This window comes from Camelus dromedarius, chromosome 15 (assembly GCF_036321535.1).
Source record: "Camelus dromedarius isolate mCamDro1 chromosome 15, mCamDro1.pat, whole genome shotgun sequence".
Lineage (NCBI taxonomy): Eukaryota > Metazoa > Chordata > Mammalia > Artiodactyla > Camelidae > Camelus > Camelus dromedarius.
Genome location: NC_087450.1, coordinates 29,514,294 through 29,536,871, shown reverse-complemented (window position 1 = coordinate 29,536,871; position 22,578 = coordinate 29,514,294). Strand labels below are relative to the sequence as shown.

At 40.2% G+C, this 22,578-nt stretch overlaps 1 long non-coding RNA gene across 13 annotated transcripts in view; it reads right to left on the bottom strand.

Annotated features, from left to right (window-relative positions):
• LOC105092355 (uncharacterized) overlaps positions 1-22,578 on the bottom strand; it is a 286,171-nt gene that overhangs the window by 96,238 nt on the left and 167,355 nt on the right. The window contains exon 1 of one of the 13 annotated variants that reach the window (XR_010384189.1): positions 14,343-14,647. The exons of the other annotated variants lie outside the window; for them this stretch is intronic. This is a non-coding gene — a long non-coding RNA (uncharacterized LOC105092355). Of the gene's footprint in view, positions 1-14,342; positions 14,648-22,578 lie in introns of those variants that run through there. 13 annotated transcript variants of the gene reach the window in all.

Below are 22,578 nucleotides of genomic sequence, written 5' to 3'. Positions count from 1 at the left end.
CAGGCAAACAAATGAAGATTCAAAACAGGTCTCATAAGACAACGATCTCCTCTGGTTAGGAGAAGCTCAGAGCTGTATTGTTGGTCCATCATAGGGCTAACAGTTATAGCAAGCATAATTTTCCTAGATGTGAGGGGTTGTCCCGTTTATCTCTGGAGTCTATGGCATTTGTATCCAAACGAAAAGTCTCTTTTCTGGGAAGGCTGACCTTTAGTTGGAGGCTTTGTCTTATGAGATCTTCAAAGATGGGACCCAAAATGCCAAGGAGATATAAACCTCTTTGTGTTAATGTTATGAATGAAGTAACCCAGTCACCCCTGGGACTCCTTTTGCAAGTCTCCTTAGTGCTGCACAGTTTAATGCTGTATTATTCTATAACTGCTTTGAGATATCTGAATTTTTGAATCATTAATTAGACTGCTGTATTCATTTCCCAGGGCTGTTGTTACAAAGTACCACAGACTGGGTGACTTACCAGTGAACATTCATTTTCTCATAGTTCTGGAAGCTAAGTTCAAAATCAAGGTGCTGACAGGGCTACGTTCCATCTTTTATCAAATGAGGAAAGACTATTTGGGGACTGGCATATTTACCTTACTGGACCAATTATGAGACGCCTGCAAAATAAGGCCATACTTTGAAATGAAATCATTTGGGGAGAATCCTTCCTTGCCTCTTTTAGCATCTAGTGTTTGCTGGTGTTCCTTGGCTTGTAAATGCACCACTCCAAACTTTGCCTCTGTTGGCACATGCCTGTCTTCTTGTGTGTCTTGATTTCTGTGTTTCTCCTCTTCTTGTAAGGACACCAGTATGGCCTATTCTTCACTAATTGCATTTCCAACAATCTTATTTCCAAATGACGTCACATTCTGAGCTGCTGGGAGTTAGTACTTCAACATATTTTTTTTCTTTTTTCAACATATCTTTTGAGAGGAACAAAATTCAACCCATGACAACCACTCTTAAAGAAAGGGGCTGTGTCTCACAATTTTTTCACTCCAAGGACAGTTAACTCAGGACATTTGGCAGAGTTCCCTGCTTTGGGTAGATATGAAATAAAATGAAGGACTATGATTTTAAAAGAAATGACACATTTTTTTGTAAGGCAGGAAAATGTATTTAATTGTAGTGAAATAATATTTTAATATTAATTGGTATATATTCTCCCATAATTCTTATTTATCCTGTGTCTTTTTCCCCATTCTCAAGATACGGATTGTCTTAGGGAAGGTTGTACAGAAAAATCAGAGAACAAGAGTGAGATATTTCCCTTTGAGTTTTAAAATCTCAGGTCCAGAAAGACAAAAGGATTTAAAATATTTGGTTAATCAAAGCCTTTTTGTCCTCCCTTCCTCCTTTCCACCTGAGATTAGTTTATAGAATTGGGGCAGGAAGAAGAGGAGCGTCTGAGAGGAAGCGAGACGTTATTTGTTCCTGAGCAGGGGTCTTGTGGCTCACCCTCACAGGACCAATTTTTGGGGGTGGTGAAGGAAGTGGAACCTTCTCCAGATAGGTATAGGGATTTAAAAGAGGAAGGTTGTATCTTGCTTCCAGGGAGGTCATAAGACTTGCAGGATTTTCCTGTCCAGATGGGATAGAAGTACAGCTGAATGTTGCCTGTATTTCTGAGATAGAGCCAGCCTGGAAGAGCTCTGGTCAGGCACAAGGTGCTGAGAATGGTTTCAAGACTGGAGACCAGCCAAATGATAGACATCTCACAAGATGCAGGTATAGATAGATGGCAACTGAAGGTCAGAGTCCCCTTCCCCACCTTCCCCACCCATCCTTCCCCCACCCACCACAGACCACAAGTCAACTTAAGGATGGGTTCCTGAATTGATGCACTAGGTTTCTACTCATATGTGGAATGAGGCTCAGAAAATAAATGGTTTTGTTATTTAAAATTAAAGTTTATTTCTTTCAACCGTTAATTTGTAGATAAGATTTATTTCAGCTACATAAAGAAAATGATCATTCTAAACATGCAAGTTGCTTCTCATTTGTAAGTAGGCAGTGGGAACTGAAACTATCCTCTGGGCAGCCCAGAACTCCCAAGTGTGACCTTGGCATTTTCCCGGACTACAAAAATTATTGCTATAAATCTCACTGGTTGGGCCTCCAGGAAGGAGGGAAAGGGAAGTGGAAGGAGTGGGTAGGGGTGGGGGTGTATGATTACACCACTCAAGTTATATTTTAAACTTTGGACTCATTGTTCTGAGAGTGAGTCTAGCCCTTTTAGAGGGGAAGTTCTTAGCAGCTCTGAAACTTGAGGTACCTACAAAGACAACTTAGCTGTTGCTAAAGAACAAGGGTGCTGAAATTGTGGTATCAATATCACCAGCTCCTGCTCAGAAGGCAAAAAGTACAGGAAAGATGTAAAATCATCAGAGGGGAAGAAAAGAGTTCAATGTGATAGCTGATGGGTTATCATTTTAAATGGTCACTTCTCTGAAAAAAAATATGACCTCACATTTGAGGTTGTCTCAGTTGGTCCAATAGGGTAAATACACAGTCCCTGAATAGTCTTTCTCTTTGCTAAAAGAGAAGTGGAGAGAAAAGTAGGAAGAAGGAGAAGAGAAGGAAGGGAGAAGAAGCTGAAATAAATGATCTCATTAAAGGACATTATGGAGGAGAGGTCAGAGTCAGAATGAGCCTTTGAAATTAGATTGAGATTTGAATGTCAGTTTTGCCACTAATTAAATGACCTTGGGCAAATATTTTTAATTACTCTATGCTTTGAATTTCCAGTCTTTAAAACAGAATGTGTGAAGATCCCAGGAATTTTGCATTTTGGTCTCAACATTTCTTTCTTTTTTTTTTTTTTTTTAACATTTTTTATTGATTTATAATCATTTTACAATGTTGTGTCAAATTCCAGTGTTCAGCACAATTTTTCAGTCATTCATGGACATATACACACTCATTGTCACATTTTTTTGTCTGTGAGTTATCATAACATTTTGTGTATATTTCCCCGTGCTATACAGTGTAATCTTGTTTATCTATTCTACAATTTTGAAATCCCAGTCTATCCCTTCCCACCCTCCACCCCCCTGGTAACTACAAGTCTGTATTCTCTGCCTGTGAGTCTATTTCTGTCCTGTATTTACGCTTTGTTTTTGTTTGTTTGTTTGTTTTTGTTTTTGTTTTTTAGATTCCACATATGAGCGATCTCATATGGTATTTTTCTTTCTCTTTCTGGCTTACTTCACATAGAATGACATTCTCCAGGAGCATCCATGTTGCTGCATATGGCATTATGTTGTCAGTTTTTATGGCTGAGTAGTATTCCATTGTACAAATATACCACATCTTCTTTATCCAGTCACCTGTTGATGGACATTTAGGCTATTTCCATGTTTTGGCTATTGTAAATAGTGCTGCTATGAACATTGGGGTGCAGGTGTCATCCTGAAGTAGATTTCCTTCTGGATACAAGCCCAGGAGTGGGATTCCTGGGTCATATGGTAAGTCTATTCCTAGTCTTTTGAGGAATCTCCACACTGTTTTCCAAAGTGGCTGCACCAAACTGCATTCCCACCAGCAGTGTAGGAGGGTTCCCCTTTCTCCACAGCCTCTCCAGCATTTGTCATTTGTGGATTTTTGAATGACAGCCATTCTGACTGGTGTGAGGTGATACCTCATTGTAGTTTTGATTTGCATTTCTCTGATAATTAGTGATATTGAGCATTTTTTCATGTGCTTTTTGATCATTTGTATGTCTTCCTTGGAGAATTGCTTGTTTAGGTCTTCTGCCCATTTTTGGATTGGGTTGTTTATTTTTTTCTTATTGAGTCGTATGAGCTGCTTATATATTCTGGAGATCAAGACTTTGTCGATTTCACTTGCAAAAATTTTCTCCCATTCCGTAGGTTTTCTTCTTGTTTTACTTCTGGTTTCCTTTGCTGTGCAGAAGCTTGTAAGTTTCATTAGGTCCCATTTGTTTATTCTTGCTTTTATTTCTTCTAGGAGAAAGTTTTTGAAATGTATGTCAGATAATGTTTTGCCTATGTTTTCCTCTAGGAGGTTTATTGTATCTTGTCTTATGTTTAAGTCTTTAATCCATTTTGAGTTGATTTTTGTATATGGTGTAAGGGAGTGTTCTAGCTTCATTGTTTTACATGCTGCTGTCCAGTTTTCCCAACACCATTTGCTGAAGAGACTGTCTTTATTCCATTGCATATTCTTGCCTCCTAACATTTATTTCTAAGTCAGTTGTTCATCATTTTTATTTTTATTTCAATAATCCAATGTGGTTGGCAGCCTCTAATGTAGTTCCCTTTGATACCCATTTCCTGGTATCCACACCCCTATGTAATCCCTTCTACTTGAGTATGGGTTGGACCAGTGACTTGCTTCTAATGAATGGAATATGGAAGAAATAATAGGATAACACTTCCTATATTAGGGTATAAAATGACTATAGCGTCTGTCTTTGATTCATTCTGTTTCTCTCTTTCCCTCTCTTTCTCTTGGATCACTTGCACTGAAGGAAGCATACTGTCATATTGTGAGCAACACTATGGAGATGCCCACGTGATGTGGTGAGGAAATAACGCCCTCAGTGCAAGAAAACAGAGAAATGGAAGCCTGCTAACAGTCAGGTGAGTGAACTTGGAAATGGTTTCTTCAATCCCAATCAAGTCTTGAGATGACTGCAGCCCCAGGCAACAGTTTGGCTGTAGTCGCATAAGAGACCCTGCTCTAGAGGCATCCAGCTAAGATGCTCCCAGATTCCTTGACCCACAGAAAATGTGAGATAATAAATGTTTGCTGTTTTCAGCTTCTGAGTTTTGAAATTGTTATGCAGCAATGTATAACTAATACATGGCTCAGATCCAACTCACAGTGGGCCCAGTGTGTCCCCAAATCCACCTTGTGGTTATTTTTCCAGTTCCAGAATGTATAATTAGAATAGACACACCCAGAAACTGGCAGAGTCCCTACAGTTGTTCTCTGACACATGGAATGAGGGCTACTATGGTAGGAAGCCACTAGAACTGTCTCTACCTACAAAAACAGTAAACCAAAAGCAATACTGCATTCATGGAGGAATTGCAGAGATTAGTGCCACTTGAAAGGACTTGAAAGATGTAGGGTTGTGATTCAATTAAAATGACAGTGGACTGTCATAAACTTAATTGGTGCTGATGCCAATTGTAGTTGCTTTTCCAGATGTAGTTTTGTTGCTGGAGCGAACCATCACATCTCTGGCATGCAGCTATTGATCTGGCAAGTGCTTTTATCCTTGTATCCTTTGGTAAAGACCATCAGAAGCAGTTGGTTTTCATCTGGTAAGGCAGCAATATACCCTCACTGTCTTACCACAATGGCAATGTCCTTCCACAAACTCTCAAGCCCCTGTCATAATCTGGTCTACAAGGACCTTGATAGTCCTTCCCTTCCACAGGACATCACACTGTTCCATTACACTAATGATGCTATGCTTACTGGACACAGTGAGCAGAAAGTAGCAACTATTCTAGACACGTTGATAAGGTGTTTGTGTGCCAGAGGATAGAAGATAAACATCACATGAGTGCAAGGGCCTGTCACTTTGTGAAAGTTCTAGTGGTCCAATTATCTGAGACAAGAGATTTCTCTTCTAAGGTAAAGGGCAAGTTGCTGCATCTGGCTTCTCCTGCCATTAAGAAAGATGCACAATGCCTACTGGTCAACATATACCTCATATGGGCATGCTACTCTGACCCATTTACTGAGTGACCTGAAAAGCTGCCTGTTTTGAGTGAATAAGAGTAGGTTCTGCAACAGGTCAAGCTGCTATGCAAGCTGTTCTGCTAATTGGGCCATATGACTCAGAAGATGTGATAGTACTTGCAGTATTAGTGGTACACAGGGAGGCTGTTTGAAGCCTTTGGCAAGTCCCTATACTAAATAAGTGAATCACAGCACAAATGCTTAGGGTTTTTTAGCAAAGCCATATTTCCCTCTTTTAAGAAACAATTTTTGGCTTGTTACTGGGCCTTACTAGAAACTAAATGCTTCACCATGAGCTACCAAGTTACCATATAACACGAGATGCTCATCATAAACTGGGTATGCCTGACCCACCACACCATAAAGTTGGGCATGAACAACATTACTCACTCATCAAAAGTAAGAGGTATCTATGATATTGGACTTAAGCAGTCCCTGAAGGCACAAATAAATTGCACAAGGAAGTAGCCCAGATAGCCATGCCCCCCCCCCCCGACTCCAGCTACATTTCCCTCTTTCTTTCAGCCACACCTCAGGCTTCACTGGGAGCTCCCTATGATCAGTTGACTGAGAAAGAAAATAATTAAATTTGGTTTATAGGTAATTCTTTAAAAAATTATCTTTCCTGCTTTTTTAAAAAATTGAAGTATAGTCCGTTTACAATGTTGTGTTAATTTCTGGTGTACAGCATACGATTCAGCTATATATATGTGTATATATATAAATAATCTCTTTCATATTCTTTTTCACTATAGGCTATTACAAGGTACTGAACACAGTTCTCTGTGCTATACAATAGGACCTTGTTGTTTATTTTATGTATAGTATTTACAAATTCCGATCTCCCAATTTATTCCTTCACCTCCCCTCCTTTTCCCCCCTAGTAACCATAAGTTTGTTTTCTGTCTGTGAGTCTGTTTCTGCTTTGTAAAATTTACAGGTAATTCTGCATGATGTGCAAGAAACGCCTAAAAGTGGAAAGGTGTAACACTGCAACCTCACCCCCACTTTGGGACAACACTGAAAAATAGTGGCGAAGGGAAACCCTTCCTGTGGGCAGAACTTTGAAGAGGGCATATAGTTGTTGGTTTGCCTGGAATGATAGATGGCCATACATATGGGTCTACATATAGGGGTAATGATTTGGCTGGGTGGTCAGGGACTTGGAAGAAACAACTGGAAAATCGGTGACAAGGAAGCTGTGGAAGAAGTACGTGTATAAACCTCTTCAAATGAGCATAGAATGTAAAGATAATTGTCTCATATGAATGCTCACAAAAGGAGGATTTTAACAATCAGGTGAATAGAATGACCTGTTCAGTGGATGTCAGTCAGCTTTCTTCTGCAGTCACTCCTCATGGCCCAATGGGTTCATGAACAAATGGTCATTGAAATCAGAATGGAGGTTATACTAGACTCAGCAACAAGAACTTTCACTATCCAGGGCCTATGTGGATAAAGCCATTGCTGAATGCCCAATCTGCCAATAGCAGAGACTAACACGGATCCCCCAATATGGCACTATTACCTGGGGGATCAGCCTGTTACCTGATGGCAGGTTGATTACACTGGTCAGCTTCCATCATGGAAGGAATAGCACTTTGTTCTTACTGCATATGGATTTGCCTTTTTTTCCCCTCAACTGCTTGCAGTGCTTCTGCCAAAACTACTATCTCTGAATTGACTGAATACTTTATCCAAAAACATAGTATCCTACACAGCATCATTTTTGACTAAGGAACTCACTTTACAACAAATGAAGTGAGGCAATGGGTGCATACTCATGGAATTCACTGGTTTTAACTATGTTACCTATAATTCTGAAGCAACAGATGTGATAGAATGGTGTAAGAACCTTTTGAGGGCCCAGTTATGGAAACTGGTAAGTGGTAGTGGGTCTAGAGCAAAGGCCTCTAGATTATGGTAGATGTTCTAAATCAGTATTCATCATATTGCTGCTTCTCCCATAACAGGATACACAAGTCTGGGAATCAAGGGGAGTAGAAATGGAGATTGTTGCTCTCATTATTACCACCAGTGATCCACTAGTACAGTTTTTGTTTTCCATCCCCCAGTTTTAGGTTCTGTTGATCTAGAAGTCTAAAGAGAGGATTGGTCTGACCAGGGGACACAACAATGACTTTGTTGAACTGGAAGCTGAGACTGCTATCTGGCAACTTTAGGCCCCTACGGCCACTGAATCAACAGCCAAAGAAGGGATTTACTATACTGGCTGTGGTGATTGCTCTTGACTATCAAGGGGAAATTGAGTTGCTGTTACACAATGAGTATTTCTGGAATTCAGGAGATCCTCTAGGGCAACTTTTAGTGCACCTGTATTTTGTGATTATTAAGTCAATGGAAAACTACAACTACCTTTAATTCAGGTAGGACTGCTAATGGCCTCAACCTTCCAGGAGTAGATTTGGAACCAGATAAGGAACCATGATCAGCTGCAGAAAAGCATTTTATAATAGTTATGAGTATTTTTTTCTTTATTTTGATATGGATATGTTTGTATATACAGTAACCAGACATTTTTGTTTTCTTTCTCTTTTATCTCCTTATCTAAGATGTGCTAAGTGTAATTAACATTGTATCTCAATATTTAAGCTATGGTATATCAAAAGGTGACGTGTGAATTAAATAGGAGGAAAATAAAGATTACTCAAATCAAATCAAAAAGAGCATTTTTTTCTACTTTGGTGAAAGGATTAACACAGGGGTTGGCAAACTATAGCCCAAGGGCTGGTTTTTGTAAATAATGTTTTACTGGAACACAGCCACATTCATTCGATTACATATTTATGGTTGCTTTCATGCTACAATGCTAGCATTGACTAGTCACAACAGAAACTATGCGGCCTGCATAACCTGAAATATTTACTATCTGGCCCTTTAAGAAAGTATTCTTACCCCTAGATTAACATATTTCTTGTTGCCTGGTGATAACTGTATTATGTTGGGCAGAAGCATGACTTTGTTTTTATCTTTATTTGGAGATTAAATATGGAGAAATGCTTGGTGCCAAGTTGACAAGGGATAGATTGTGGTGGTTTTTTTTAGTTATCACCTCAGCTAGGCTGAACTACATTTCCCAGAATTCCCTTTCTTGTAATAGTTCCAGCTAGACTGGACCACAGGGAGGTTCCTGTGGGCAACTTGGAGAGCACAAGTGAAGCAATAGCCATTGTATAGTTCACATGCATTGTCTACTGGCTCTCCTTGTTGGTGTGGGACAATGGCTAAGACTGGAGCTGCTCCATCTTCTTCTGAAGCTTCTCTGACTCCTAATTCAGAGGAATTATTAGACATCTTCATTCCTGTTGTGATGTTTGCAATGGATTGCTAACGTGTACTCACTGTGTGCTTGTGCACGTGCATGTATGCATTGTGTGTGTGTGTGTGTGTGTGTGTGTATGTGTTTAGCTCTGTGACAAATGGACTAGGCTTCTACATGATCAAAGTCAAAGGCAGGAACTGCCCTCATGTGCGCCAGCTTATGCTTCTCAGTTCCAGCCTGTTCTTGCTCTTCCCACTTTATATCCTGACTGCCTGCCCTAAGGACTTCATGTTCCAGGATTAGATGTAATGACAACAGCCTCATGGAGACTGTTTAACCAGCCTGCACAATTGCATAAGAATAAATTTCTGTATATATGGATGGCAAATCCACCCACATATACAGATATTTCCTAGGGGATCCACCTTTCTGACTAAACCCTGACTGATACACTCAACAATCATTCATAAATGTGTATAAATTTTTCAAGTAGGTAGATTTTTTCTTGCTATCCCTCAGTTGTTAATTTCTAAGTCTTACTGCATTTTGATCAATGAATGTGCTTGTAAGAATATTGCTTTTTAGAGTTTGTGAAGATTTTCTTTATAATACATGGTCAATTACTTTAACTGTTTCCACATATGTTTTAGAACAATGTATAATCTCCATTGAGTGCAAAGTTCTATAAACTTTTTACTGTGCTATATAAATTCTTCATATACTTAGTTAATTTTGTCTATTTGATCTATTTCAGAGAAAAGATGTGTTAACATCTTCTAATATATAGTGGTTCTGTCAATTTCTCCTTGTACTTAGCATTTTGGCTTATGTTTTTGAAACTGTATTATTAGGGGTGTAAAAGCTCATGGCTGGTATAGCTTCTTGGTGGACTATACTTTTTATCAATATGAAATACCCATGTTTACCTCTTTTAATGTTTTTATACTGTACTAATATTTGCCATTCACACCTAGTTAGTAATTGAGCTAATATATAAAGTGCTTAGTCTCATGCCTGAGCAATAGCAAGCAGGCAATAAATGGTAGCTCCTGCTATTATTATTATCATTGTAATTACTATCCTTTGTCCTACTATGTGCAGGTTGTCTGTACTCTTGGGAGAACTGAAAGAAAAGAAAGACAGCAACTTCCTCTTAGGCACTGCATAGTAATGCTTAGAGCTTTCTCTTCCCTGAACAAGGTGATGGAAACTCCAGGGAAGAGAGGCCCTCTGGCTTGGAAAAATCACCAGAAAGCCTGCCAAGAGAGGTCTCCTAAAGCAGCCAAGAGAATATAACAGAAACAGATTTTCTTGTTGGATTTTGGCCTTTCAGCTTTGAGGCCCAGCTGAAACTAGGAAAGGAAAAAAGCAAAATAAGGTCAGACCCAGTAGTAGATGTGTCCCTGTGTCTGGAAGGTCAGAATGATCTCTTCAGAGATTCCCCTCAGATTTCAGCTCACCTAGGCCTATAAAGGCAATGCCTACAGCAGTGATGATTTTCCACCCTCACTGGAATTCTCAGCTCTGCCAAACTCGGATGTGTTTAAGGATGTGGTCTCATTCCCCACACCTGCATCCTTCAGGTCTGCTCTGTAAGCTGAGCCCATCTTTGTCTTATTAGATGTCCTCATTCTTGTTGTGATGTTCACTGTTGATTGCTAACGTGCATTCTGTGTGTGCGTGCATATGTGTGCACTTGTGTGTGTCTGTGGGTGCACATATATGTGTTTGTGTCTGTCTCTTTTTGGAACCCCCAAGCCAAAGTAGCCCTACTAACTGACAGTTTGATTGCTTAAACTCCCTTTACCCCAAATCTCATCCTCCACCTGCCTGAAATTTGTCATTTCTCTTTGCCTCACTGTCTGAAATTCATAGACTCATAAATGTTAAAGCTTGAAGGTGCCTTAGAGATTAATTAGTCCAAGCATCTCATTTCACTGAAGAGGGAAGTGGAGTCCAGAAAGATGAAGTGATTTGCTCCGAATCACAAAATTAATGAGAGGCAAAGTGAAACCAGAGGTCAGCTCAGAGCGACTGTGTTAGGAAATGAGATCTGATGGTGGGATGGTTGCAAGGGGGAAGAAATGTGGGAGTCCAAAACACTAGATGTCAGGATGAGCCTGGGTAGAATTCTCAGGAAGAGGTTACTTTGGGCAGCACTGGGGTGGGAGAGAGTGAGTTTTAGTAGGTGGGAAGGGATGAAATAGAGGTTGGCAGGCACCAAAGACATATGGCCTCTGTTCCTCTGGCCCTGCTACTAACAGTACGACAGACTTTGATGAGTAAATTTCAACTACTACAGCACTGCAGCAATGATAACTACAGTTCTTTGCATGCTGTTAGAAATCCCTCCACATACATCATCTTGTGTAAGCTCACTCAGTGAAGAGCAGCAATTAGTATTATCCCTAATGTAGGGAAGACAAAATCAGGGCCCAGAAAAATTGGAAAATACATGGGAAATAGATAATGTACCCTTGGGTGTGTGTTGGATACACTGGTTGTCTGTCCATTACCATTCGCCTCCTTTCTCCTTCCTAAGAGGGCATCGATTTTGTTCAAGTTTCTCTGTTCACTCACATCCATGCACCTTGTGGAAGATGACCAAACCCCCAAGTTCTAGGGATGGGCTTGACTGGCCCAAGGGTAATTCCATTTCGATCTCCAGTGACTGGTTTGGGAATGGGCATGTGATAACTGGGCCACTGAGATGTGAGAAGAATCTGAGTGTGGGATAAAACGTTCAGGAAAACCTTTCTTCACTCTTCTGCGAGAGCATTAGAACCTCTTTTCCTTACCCACTAGGACCATGAAGCAAGCAAGCTTCAAGATAAGCTGATAGAAGACAGCAAGCCAGAGAAGTAGGAATAATCTGAGTCTTTTAGGATCTCATTGAGTTGCTGGAGCAACCAACCTTAGATCTTGCCTTACTTTTGGACTGGCAGTTAAGTGAGCCAATATATTCCTTTAGAGACCAGTATGGGGGAATTTTCTATTACCTGTAGCTGAAAGCATCCTGAAGCAGGGACAAGGAGGGGATGAACCTCATGGCTGAGAATTAACTCAGCTTACTTCTATAGCGAGTGACTTTGTTGGTCTTTCTGGTTCATTTAAACAACTCTCTCTTCAATAACTATAAAATACAATGTGAAGAATCTAGAAAAATATGATATATGATATATATGATATATGATATATTTTTCTTATGGATCCTCTAAATATACTGTAAGAATCAGCATTCCTACATGGCCTCTAAAGAGTGCCAGTCTTGAGCCAGAATATATTCAAATCCTGACTCCATCACCTCCCAGCATGTAACCTGAGGTAAGTTAATTAGTCTCTCGGTGCCTCAGTGTCTTCAACAGCAACACTAGGTTAGTAATAATACCTAACTTATAGAGCTGCTGAGAGGATTAAATAATATATGTAGAGAGTTTAGAAATATGCCTACTTAGTAAAGGCTCAAAACATTTAAATATTTTTATTGTGAAGAGTAGAGAGTAATTCAGAGACCTAATAATTATTAATAACATACTAATGTGGTTCTGGTATATCTATTAATATGTTATCAGTCATGTGCCAAGCATCTGAGTAGTTACTTTACATATATTTTCTCTAATTCTGATAACTGTCTGAAGTAGGATAGATTCATTTCATTTTCAGATGAGGAAACTGGCGTTCACAGAGGCTAGGTTATGTGGTCAACGTGACATAGCTAGTAACAGCGGAGCTGGGATTTAAACTCAGGTATATAACTCCAGAACCCATCATCTTTCCACTCTGCCATGCAGATTTCCAGAGCATCTCTTAGTGAATCATGTTGGTGGAAGACAATGAATTTAGGGTCAGAAGCAACCATAAACAAGAGCATAGGAAAGAAGGTTCAAAACAAAAGCTGTGCCATGAAAGAAATAGAAGTGTTTAGAAATGTTGGAGAAAGGCTCAGACCCATATTGAAGCTATCTCTGAACCCGATGCCCTTTTCCAAATGGACAGAGTTATAATATGAGGCTGAGCAGTGTTTCCTCTGAGTACTGCTCCACAGGTCTGAGAAGATGGAATGTACAAGGGATTCTTTCAGCCTTACCATTTGAGAATGGAGAAGCAGGGATGAAGAAAAGAGGGTGGAATTAGAAATTCAAATGGCATCTGATGAAATCACTTTTGACTCCATAGTTATTAACCCCAAGTGGGCTCATTCCTTTAAATCTTGAGCTCCCTCTCAAGTGTACTATACATTAAGTGCCAGAAATTATTGATTTCTCCTTTCAGACAGCAAGTACATCTCCCCACCACTGAAATGGAAAGAAGCAATAAATGCTGAATAAAATGTTTCTCGGGAAAGACTGATAGTGAACACATTGTGCCGATGAGGCAGGAGTGATGAATATCTTTCTGGAAAATGGAGACCTGCTATAGGAAGACCTGCTCTGGAGGATCTGCTAGGGAATTTTTTTTCACTAGCGGAGTTTGCCCAAGGCATATTCACTCAAATAATAACATAAGAACAGTGTTTGCAGAAACTTAGAGAGGTCCCGAAACTCTTTTCTAGCCAGAATAGAGTGTTGCAAAATGTTCCAGACAGCTCCTTAGAGCTTCATTTGAAGATGTTGACATAAGTCCAAAGCAAATCTCTGCCTTAAAAATTGTATTGGTAAAATGATTAAGAGTTATGTGGTGTTCTTTGCAGAGGTGTTCATTTGATAAGGAATTGAGGAAAAGCTTTTTAATAACAGTATTATTGCAGCTTTTTGAAAGGACTTTCGTAAATTCTGGCTTCTGTCCTTGGTCAGGTTAACCACCCATAGTTAAAATAATTAGTAGTATGTAAGATAACACTTCAGGTTTAAACCAACAAAGGATGGGATGAAAGGATGCAGGGGATGGCAGAGGCCAAATCCTGGACTGACTTCCCAGAGCAAAGTGAGTGTGGTTTCTGAATAGGCCTGATGGTAATCAGAGTGTTCTGATCTGCAGAGATCTCTGGTATTGCTTAACAGTTCATGAGATTCCTGGGGTTAAAAGATATGGGCAGCCTGCTAAAGCCTACTTGATTTGCAATTTTTAAAAGATAGGTCTGGTGAAAAAGAGCTTGCATTACCCTCAAAGTGAGTCATGACATCTCACCCAGTTTCTAGACCTGAATGAATTCACAATGCAGAACTCCTAGAGAGAAGGTGTGGTCAAGTACACCTGAGGAAGAAATCTACACTAATGTCACAAGAACAAAATGTGAATCTTCCTCTCTGTCCTCCCCAATAGGTCCAAAATGACTTAGTGGGTAAATGTGATCAAGAGAAAGGGAAACATTCAAAACATTCAGGGGCTCATCAACACTGACCTTGGACTTACACTAATTTCTTGGGATCCAGAACTCCACTCCTATTGAGACTTATGAGGGCTAGGTGTTACATGGAATTTTGACCCAGTGCATCTTATGGTAGGTCCTATGGGACTCCAAACTCTCTTCCATGATTATTTCCCCATTGCCTAAAGATATAGATAGAATTAGACATTCTTAGCAAATGGAAGAATCCTCACATTAACTCCCTGACTCAGGAAGTATAGGCTATTATAATAGTAATGGCCAAGTGTAAGCTCTTGGAGTTCTTCATCATTAGCAAAATAATCTTGGAAAAGTAATATTACCTCATGGCACCTATCACTACCTAGCAATATATTGTACAATTGTTTGTTTTTATATGGTCTGTTTTCTTCCCTAGAATGTAATCTCCTTCCTTAGAGGTAGAGATTTTCCTTTCACTGCTCTATCCCCAGTGCCTAGGACAATGATTACACATAACAGGTGCCCAATAAATATTTATTGACTAGATAGGTGAATAAATTTCTGATGGAAATTCCAGAACTCAGAAATTCCAGAACATCATCAAAACTTTGAAAGATATAGGTGTGGTAATTCCTACCACATTCCTATTTCATTTTCTATTTTAGCCAGTGAAGATGGATGGGTCTTGGAGTATGAAAGTGGACTATTATAAATTTAATTAGCTACTATCTCTAACTGCAACTTTCGTTCCAAATGCAGTGTTCTTACTGGAGCAAATCAATACCACTGACGCCTAGAGCACAGCTAATAATCTGGTAAATGCTTTTTCCCCTCAGCCCAACAAACAGAAGTACCTGAGACAGGTTGCTTTTACTTGGCAAGGGCAACAGTACAACTTTACTGTCCTATCTCACTACAGATCAACTTTTTGTCACTGTAACATATTTGCTACACTGAACCTTGACCATATCCTTATCCCACAGGACATCATTCTTGTTTGCTCTATTGATGACATCATGACATAAGGCTGTGATTAGTAATTATTGTTGTATACCAAATTATCCTAAGATTTAGTGGCTTAAAATGAAAATAATTATTTCTCACAGTTTTCGTGGATCAAAAATTCAAACAAGAAAGAGTAGAGAAGGCTTACATCTGTACCCTGATGAATGGGGCCTCACCTGGAAGACTCCAAGGGCTGGAGCTGAAATAATCTGAAGGCTTCTTCTCTCACACACCTGACAACTGATACTGGCTATTAGCTAGCTATGTTCCAAGGACAAGTGTAGAAAGACAGAGGGAGAGAGAGACAGAGAGAGAAAAACTGCATCCTTTTTATGACTTAGTTTTGGAAGTCACATAGAATTACTTCACTGTACTTCTTTGGTTGGAGTAATCATAAGTTCCTACCCAGAGTATAGGAGAGGAAATGTAGATCTGACCTCTTAGTGGGAGGAGTGACAATCACATTATAAGAAGAGCATGTGGGATGAGATAAATATAAAGTGTGGGTATATGTGGAAAATACAATCTGCCACAGATTCAGAAGTAGCAGTTACTTTAGACACATATGCATGCCAAAAAGTGGGGGGTTAATCCCTTGAAAACGCAGTGGTCTACTAATGATCAAATGCAATTCATGAGCTATGATGAGATCTTGGTTTGAAAAAAACAGCTATAAAATTGTAGCTTCTATCCATGATTCTTTACTTGTGTATAAAACAAATACTGTTCCTTCTTCTCTTTTCTCCCCACTGTTCCATACAGGTGTGTTTGTGGTGTTTAATTCCAAATTTTAGTCCATAGGTTGTAGAATGTCAATATGTGATTGCATCAGACTAAAGAAGAAATGGACATCACCTAGAAATCTTGCATGCAAGATTGAATTTTCTGGTGAAACTTTGGATTTTCTCCCTTCAGGGAGGAGGTGAGTATATTTTTGGTTATTATAAAGAGGAGCTGCATTATATTTAGCAGAAATTGTGTGTGTTTGTGTGTGAGCATTTAAGTACGGAGACAAAGGTGCATGTAGATGTGGCATACTCAAAGGGGTAAGTGGTGGTATATTCTACAGAAAAATTAATTTCCTGCTTAAAATAACCTAAGCCCTTTTCTGTAGCTTGCAATGCAAAGCCCAACTGATATACCTCTCCATGTCAGAGAGAGTAACAGCAGCTACAGGAATAGAAGAAAATTCCATCATCCAGATCAACATATGAGATAGAAGCAGCAATGGCAGTGATAATGGAAGTTTTGTTTTGAACTGAAGATGCCAGGAAAACTGCACTAGTGGCTATTGTAAGGATTACTGAATGAATCAATCTCTGAGAAGCACTTAGAACGGTGGTTAGATAGCAAGGACTATACAGGTGTTGTTGAACAAAAACGAATTAAGTAGTGCTAGCAAAAAAAAATTAAGTTAAATAACATATAATCCATTTGGGATTTCCACAAGGGATTAGTGGGTATTTGGGAGGTTAAAAGTCTTAGTCATTCTATGATAGGGGTTCAGAGCCAAAGATACATTTGCTCCCTTTGAAATGATTATCTATGCCCTGGATTGTCTTCTAGCAGACAAAGATTCCTCATTCCACTGCTACTGCCAACACTGTGGTCCAATCTACCATCATCTCTTGCCCAGACAACTGCAATATCCTACCAATTGGTCCCTTACTTCCACTCTTAACCTCTCTACAACTCATTTTTTCACATTGCAAATATTCTGGTGCAAGGAAATTGAAAATCTAAATGTGTCATTCTTCTAAATGAAAATCCTCCACTGTTTCTACATTACTGATGTCTGCCAATGTCTCACTGTTTTTTTCAATGATCTCATTCTTTTGTAAGTTCTCTTCAGGTGACTGTGCTAAAAGAGTAGCATGCTCTAAATGTTGAACATATCTCTAGAGAGTGTATTGTTCCTAGTGAAAAACAACATCAACAAAATTGATCTGACAATCATTTAATGAAATATATACTAGTTGCTGTACAATATGGCAATTAAATATAATCAGTCTATGAGTGTATCAGGGTATCAGAGCTCAATCAGGGAAGCAGACTACCTTGAGTACTATGGAATAAAGAATGTATTATAGGTGTAAGACATTTCAAAATTATGGGAAAATTTGGGGATACAGAAGATGAGAGAAAATCAATAATCTACCTTCCTGGCACATTGGCATGATTGGACAAATTACAGCCTGCTAGGGAACTTGGGAAACCAGGCACATCCAGCTTCCTGGGGAAAGCTGGAGGAGAAGTCTATGTAAGCTATGGTCTTTGCATCTAATGGTGAGCCTGGGGTTGCTGTTGGTCAGCAGGGTCATCAGCTAAGAAGAAGAGCTTGAGGTCAGAAGAGCCAGACTAATCTAGAACATATCAGCATTTCTGTATCTCTCATTGCATCCAACCACAATAACTTTCAGAGAGTACTGTTGCTTCATTTCTGCCTTCTAAATCTTATTTAAATTTTTCTTTTAGACAACTTTAACATGGAACCATACAGAGAAAGAGACTGTGGGAAAAGTTGTCCTAGCTTTGCTAGTACAAACTCATCACAATCAATAAACATTTAGATAACTTACTAACATCTTTCTTTTAAGCCATTTAACCAAATTGCTTTATTTTGTCCTCTAATTCTATTGAGTCATGGACACCTTAAGCAGGGAAATTTTTATTATTTTCCCTGATTTATAGATATTCTTTCATTATCACCACAATCACATACACAGCCTTAGTCAGCTCGAGCTGCTATAATGAAATACTGCAGACTAGGTGGCTTAACCAACAAACATTTACTTCACACAGTCTGGCGGCTGGGAAGTTCAGGGTGCTGGCAGATTTGGTTTCTAGTGAGAACTCTCTTCTTGGTTTGCAGATATCCATCTTTTTGCTGCATCAAACAAGGCAGAGAGAGAGAGAGAACTCTGGTCTCTTTCTCTTCTTGTAAAGACACTAACTAATTCCATCCTGGGGGCCTCTATCCCCAAAGGCTCCAGTTCCAAATATCTTCACATTCAAAGTCAGGGCTTGAATATGAATTTTAAGGGTAGGCAAGCATTTGGTCTGTAGGTGTGTGCGTGCACACGCGCACACACACACACCAGAATGTACTAGGTGTCTTTAATGTGTGTTACAGATTAAGTTCCCTAGAAGCAAATCCTGAATTGGGGATTCTTATTCAAGGCATTTATTATTTAAGTGATTTATTGTCAGGAAAGGGGAGTGAGAGAAGCAGGATGAGGTAGGGGATGTGGTCTCAACTAGATGTTAGCTTAAATCTAATTCCATGGAGAAGCTCTGGAGCATAAATTGCACCAGAGAATTAGTCTCATCTCAAGCAAGGGCACTGGCTTTTTGTATGCCATGCCAGTCATTGCTTGAGGGCTATTGGTGGGGAAATGGGTGACTACAAAGCATTTAGCTGAGGACAATTCTCCAGAGAGCAGGCAGCTGTGAGTGTTATCAGCTAACACTTATTTGGTAAAGCGGAAAGGGTGGGCCCCAACAGCATCCACTACAAGGTACTTTAGGAGCAGAAACTTGTATGTATGGAGTGTGTGGGAACTCAGCCAGTTGGAGCAGAAGGTCCAAGGCAGAATCCTCTGTTTCCATGCCCTGTTCCAGTTGCAATCTCAGATGTGTAGATGTGTCACTAATTCTGAGCAGTTTGGTGTCCTGGCTCCCACTTCTAGATATCCCCCTGTGGCTCAGTGCTTGGTTATGGATGCTACATTTGGCACCATTTGCCTCATAGTTCCCATCTTCTTTCTTGTGTTACTGGCCACAGGTTGTCTGGGACTCATGTTTGGATGCTCACTTCTATTTCACTGCCTAGCAGGGTTCTCAGTCTCCCTTCTGCTCTAGTACCTCACTTTCCACCTCAGCATTGTTATGTGCAACATGACATAATTATATCCATTAAAAAGACAAAGAGCTTTTACACAATAGCTTCTCTTGTCCTTTATTCCCAAGAACTGCCTCTATGGTTTGGTTACATGCTCTGATCCTACCATCTCTCTCTTTTTTACTCTGTATTAGCTATTTGTTGCTTCATAACAAATGATCCCCAAGTGTTTGTTGTTTTCAGCTGTTTCTGTGGGTTGTGAACTTATGAGCAGCCTAGTTTGGTGGTTATGGTTCAGAGGGTATCATAAGGTTGTAGTCAAGATGTTGGCCATGACTGCAGTCAGCTGAAGGCTTGACTTGGCTAGAAGATCTGATTCCAAAACAACTGACTCACACAGCTCAGTTAGCAGAAGGATTCAGTTTCTTGCTGGTTGTTGGTAGAAGGCCTTGGTTTCCCATCATATGGACTTCTCCAAAGGGCTATTTGAATGTCCTCATGACATGGCAACTGACTTCCCCAAGTGAGTGATCCAAAAGAATGCAAAGTGGAAGCTGCACTGTCTTTTATGACCTGTCTCATGGGTTACAGATGATCACTTTTGCCAAAATTATCTGTTCAAAGGGAGTCACTAAGTCCAGTCTACACTCAAGAGTAAGGGAATTAATCTCCATTTCTTAAAAGGGGGAGTATTAAAGAATTTGCGCACATATTTTTAAACCAAAACATATCCCACCACACTAGTGAGGTCCCTGAACTGCTCCCTGGTCCTCACCAACTGGGATATGGAGGTAGCAGATTCTGAAACAAGAGACTGAGATTTACTTCTACTAAGGGATGATCACATGACCACCATCCCAGGGCATCTAAGAATTGGTGGGAGGAGAGGGATGCACAGTGAGGGAAGAAAGTAAGAGAAAATGGGCTCTGGGGTCAGAGAGGTCAGATAGACTGGGGTTCATGTCATCACTTTGACATTTCTAACCTGGCTTGGGCTAGTCACTTAATTCAATCCAATAAATATTTTTTGAATACTGAGTGTGTATTAGGCATTGTGCTGGATACTGGGGGAAAAATCCACTCTTGTGGTGTTTACAGTTTAGCTAAGCAGACAGACATTAAATAAGTCATTTCAATTGTGATGAGGGTTATGTGCTATTAGGGCACATCCGAAGGGGATTTAGCCTTGTCTAAGAAATCAGGAAAGATCTCTTTAGGGAAGTGATATTTTAAGTTGAGATCTGGAAGATGATTAAGAGTTAGCTAGGTGAGAGAACAGATAGTGCCAAGGTCCTGAGGTACCAAAACCTCTGAACTTCCAAGGAGACAAAAAGAAGCTACAGGGGCAGGAATGTTGATGGTGAAGCAGACAGTGGGGTGAGAAAAGGCTGGAACGCTGGGTAGAGACCATACTTCCTTGAGTTTCAGAAGCCACATTAAGCACTGGGATCCATATTTATAAGTCCCCAACAATAGTCAGGCCAACTACTAACTACTACCTCTGTTTTCAGCAGAGGTTTGGCTTGGTGAGATTTGTATTTTACAAAAACTTTTCAGGTTACCTATGGAAAATGGGTTAAAGACAGCTAAGAGGATAGGGGGACCTAATTGGGGGAGCACTACAGGAGTCTAAATGGAGAAGTGACTGTGATAGTGGAGGTGAGAGACCATTGGAATAACATGGCCAATGAATGGAGACAGAGGACTCAATGAACACTGTCCAATGGGCAAATTTTTCAGCGGTGATGGTGAGTAGTGGATGAGTAGGGGTAGATTATGCATTTTGTTTTAGACATACGGATTTTTAGAGACTTGTGAGATATCCGAGCAGAAATGTTGAACAGGCCTGGAGCTCAGAGAGTGGGCTAGGCTCTGACAGTAGCCATGAAAGTCGAAACATACACACTGCAATTAAAGTTCCTGAATGAATGTGATGGCCAGGGTTAAAGTGGGGCAAAAGTCCAGGGAACCCCAATGGTTAAGGCCCAGGGAGAAATGGAGCCCACAAAGGTCCCTGAGGAGGAGCAGTGAGCCAGGGTTGTGGGGAGGAAGAAAACCTGGAGAGTGTAGCGACACTGAGTCAAGGAAATGGAATTTTTAGAAGCAGTATTAAGTGGAATTACCATTTTAATTAGGATAATTAAAGTCCTTATCTCATAGGACTATTGTGAGGATTAAATGAGATAACATACACGAAAATATTTTAGTAATTCATAGAGGCTTGTAAATGTTGGATATTCTCTTTAGCAGAGGAATGGGGGTGTATGGGGTTAGGAGGAGGCTGGGAGAACAGAGCCAGGATGTTCCTTCAAGTAACTTCGCAGCACCTAGTGTATCTAAAGCAAACTTATAGTCAATTATTGACATTGGGACCAGCCAGCCTTTGATACAGCGCAGTGTAATTTTGGAAACCAGGAAAAACTCTCTTGCTCTAAAAAACCTCTCCACCTGCTTAATATTGCTTAAAAATCCCTTCTGGGGAAGACCTAGAAACCATTTCATTCCATAATAAAAGATTTTAAAATGCAAATACCTGGGGCAGTTACTACAGTAATGTGAAGGAGACAGTTAAGTTTAATTATGTTATCAATTTTTTTTTTTGAAACTTCAGGAAGGCACCCAGAACCAGGAAGGAGCAGTGATGGGAGGGAGGGCTTGGTCACTGAGCGGAAACAGAAGAGATGGGAGACACCAAAGGCAAATTTCACTGATTTCTCAGTCTCACAAATTTGCTTAAGTCAGAATCTGTTTATCTCCACGTCTGTCTGGAAAAAATACAACTTTGGTATAAATGTCTATTATGTCCAACCAGTTGGCTGCTACCAGCCCTTAACTTATAGCAGAAATTATGCATCTCTCCTGTAGTCTTCTCTGGCAGGTGTAGGTGACCTAATAATGTCTAGAATATAAATAGAACAGATTCCTAGCCCTGCCTAATTTAGGGTACTGATGGTGTGGAGTGGACCCAGGGGTTACTGAGTTGAACCACTGCAGGAATCACTAAATCTGGCCCTCTAGGGATTGTGTATCTGGGAACTGATCCTGGGAAACTGATCTTCCCTTTACTTTCACAGTGAGCACTCAAGAATGTGCTGGGTTCTTAGGTTACTTGTACCTGGCGGGCAGGCAGTCCTAAGCGAGAGAGTCTTCAGAACAGAATGGAGGACTAAGGAAATAATAAGCCCTGTTCCCCTCCTAAGAGAATGGGAAGGGAGCTTCTGCAGGCCCTGAAAGGCTCCTCAGACAACCTAATGGTATCACTGCGTGGACAGCAGGGCACTGAGGGCTGGTGAAGCCCCTCTGAAAGCTGGAAGGCTGCTGAGTCTGCATCTGTGCAACCTACATAAGCAGCAGTGTCCTTGTCAGTACATACCTGTCAATCACTATCATCTGCACAGTCAGGCTTGTGTTTATACAACTGTTTCTCTTCTGGAGACCAACTAT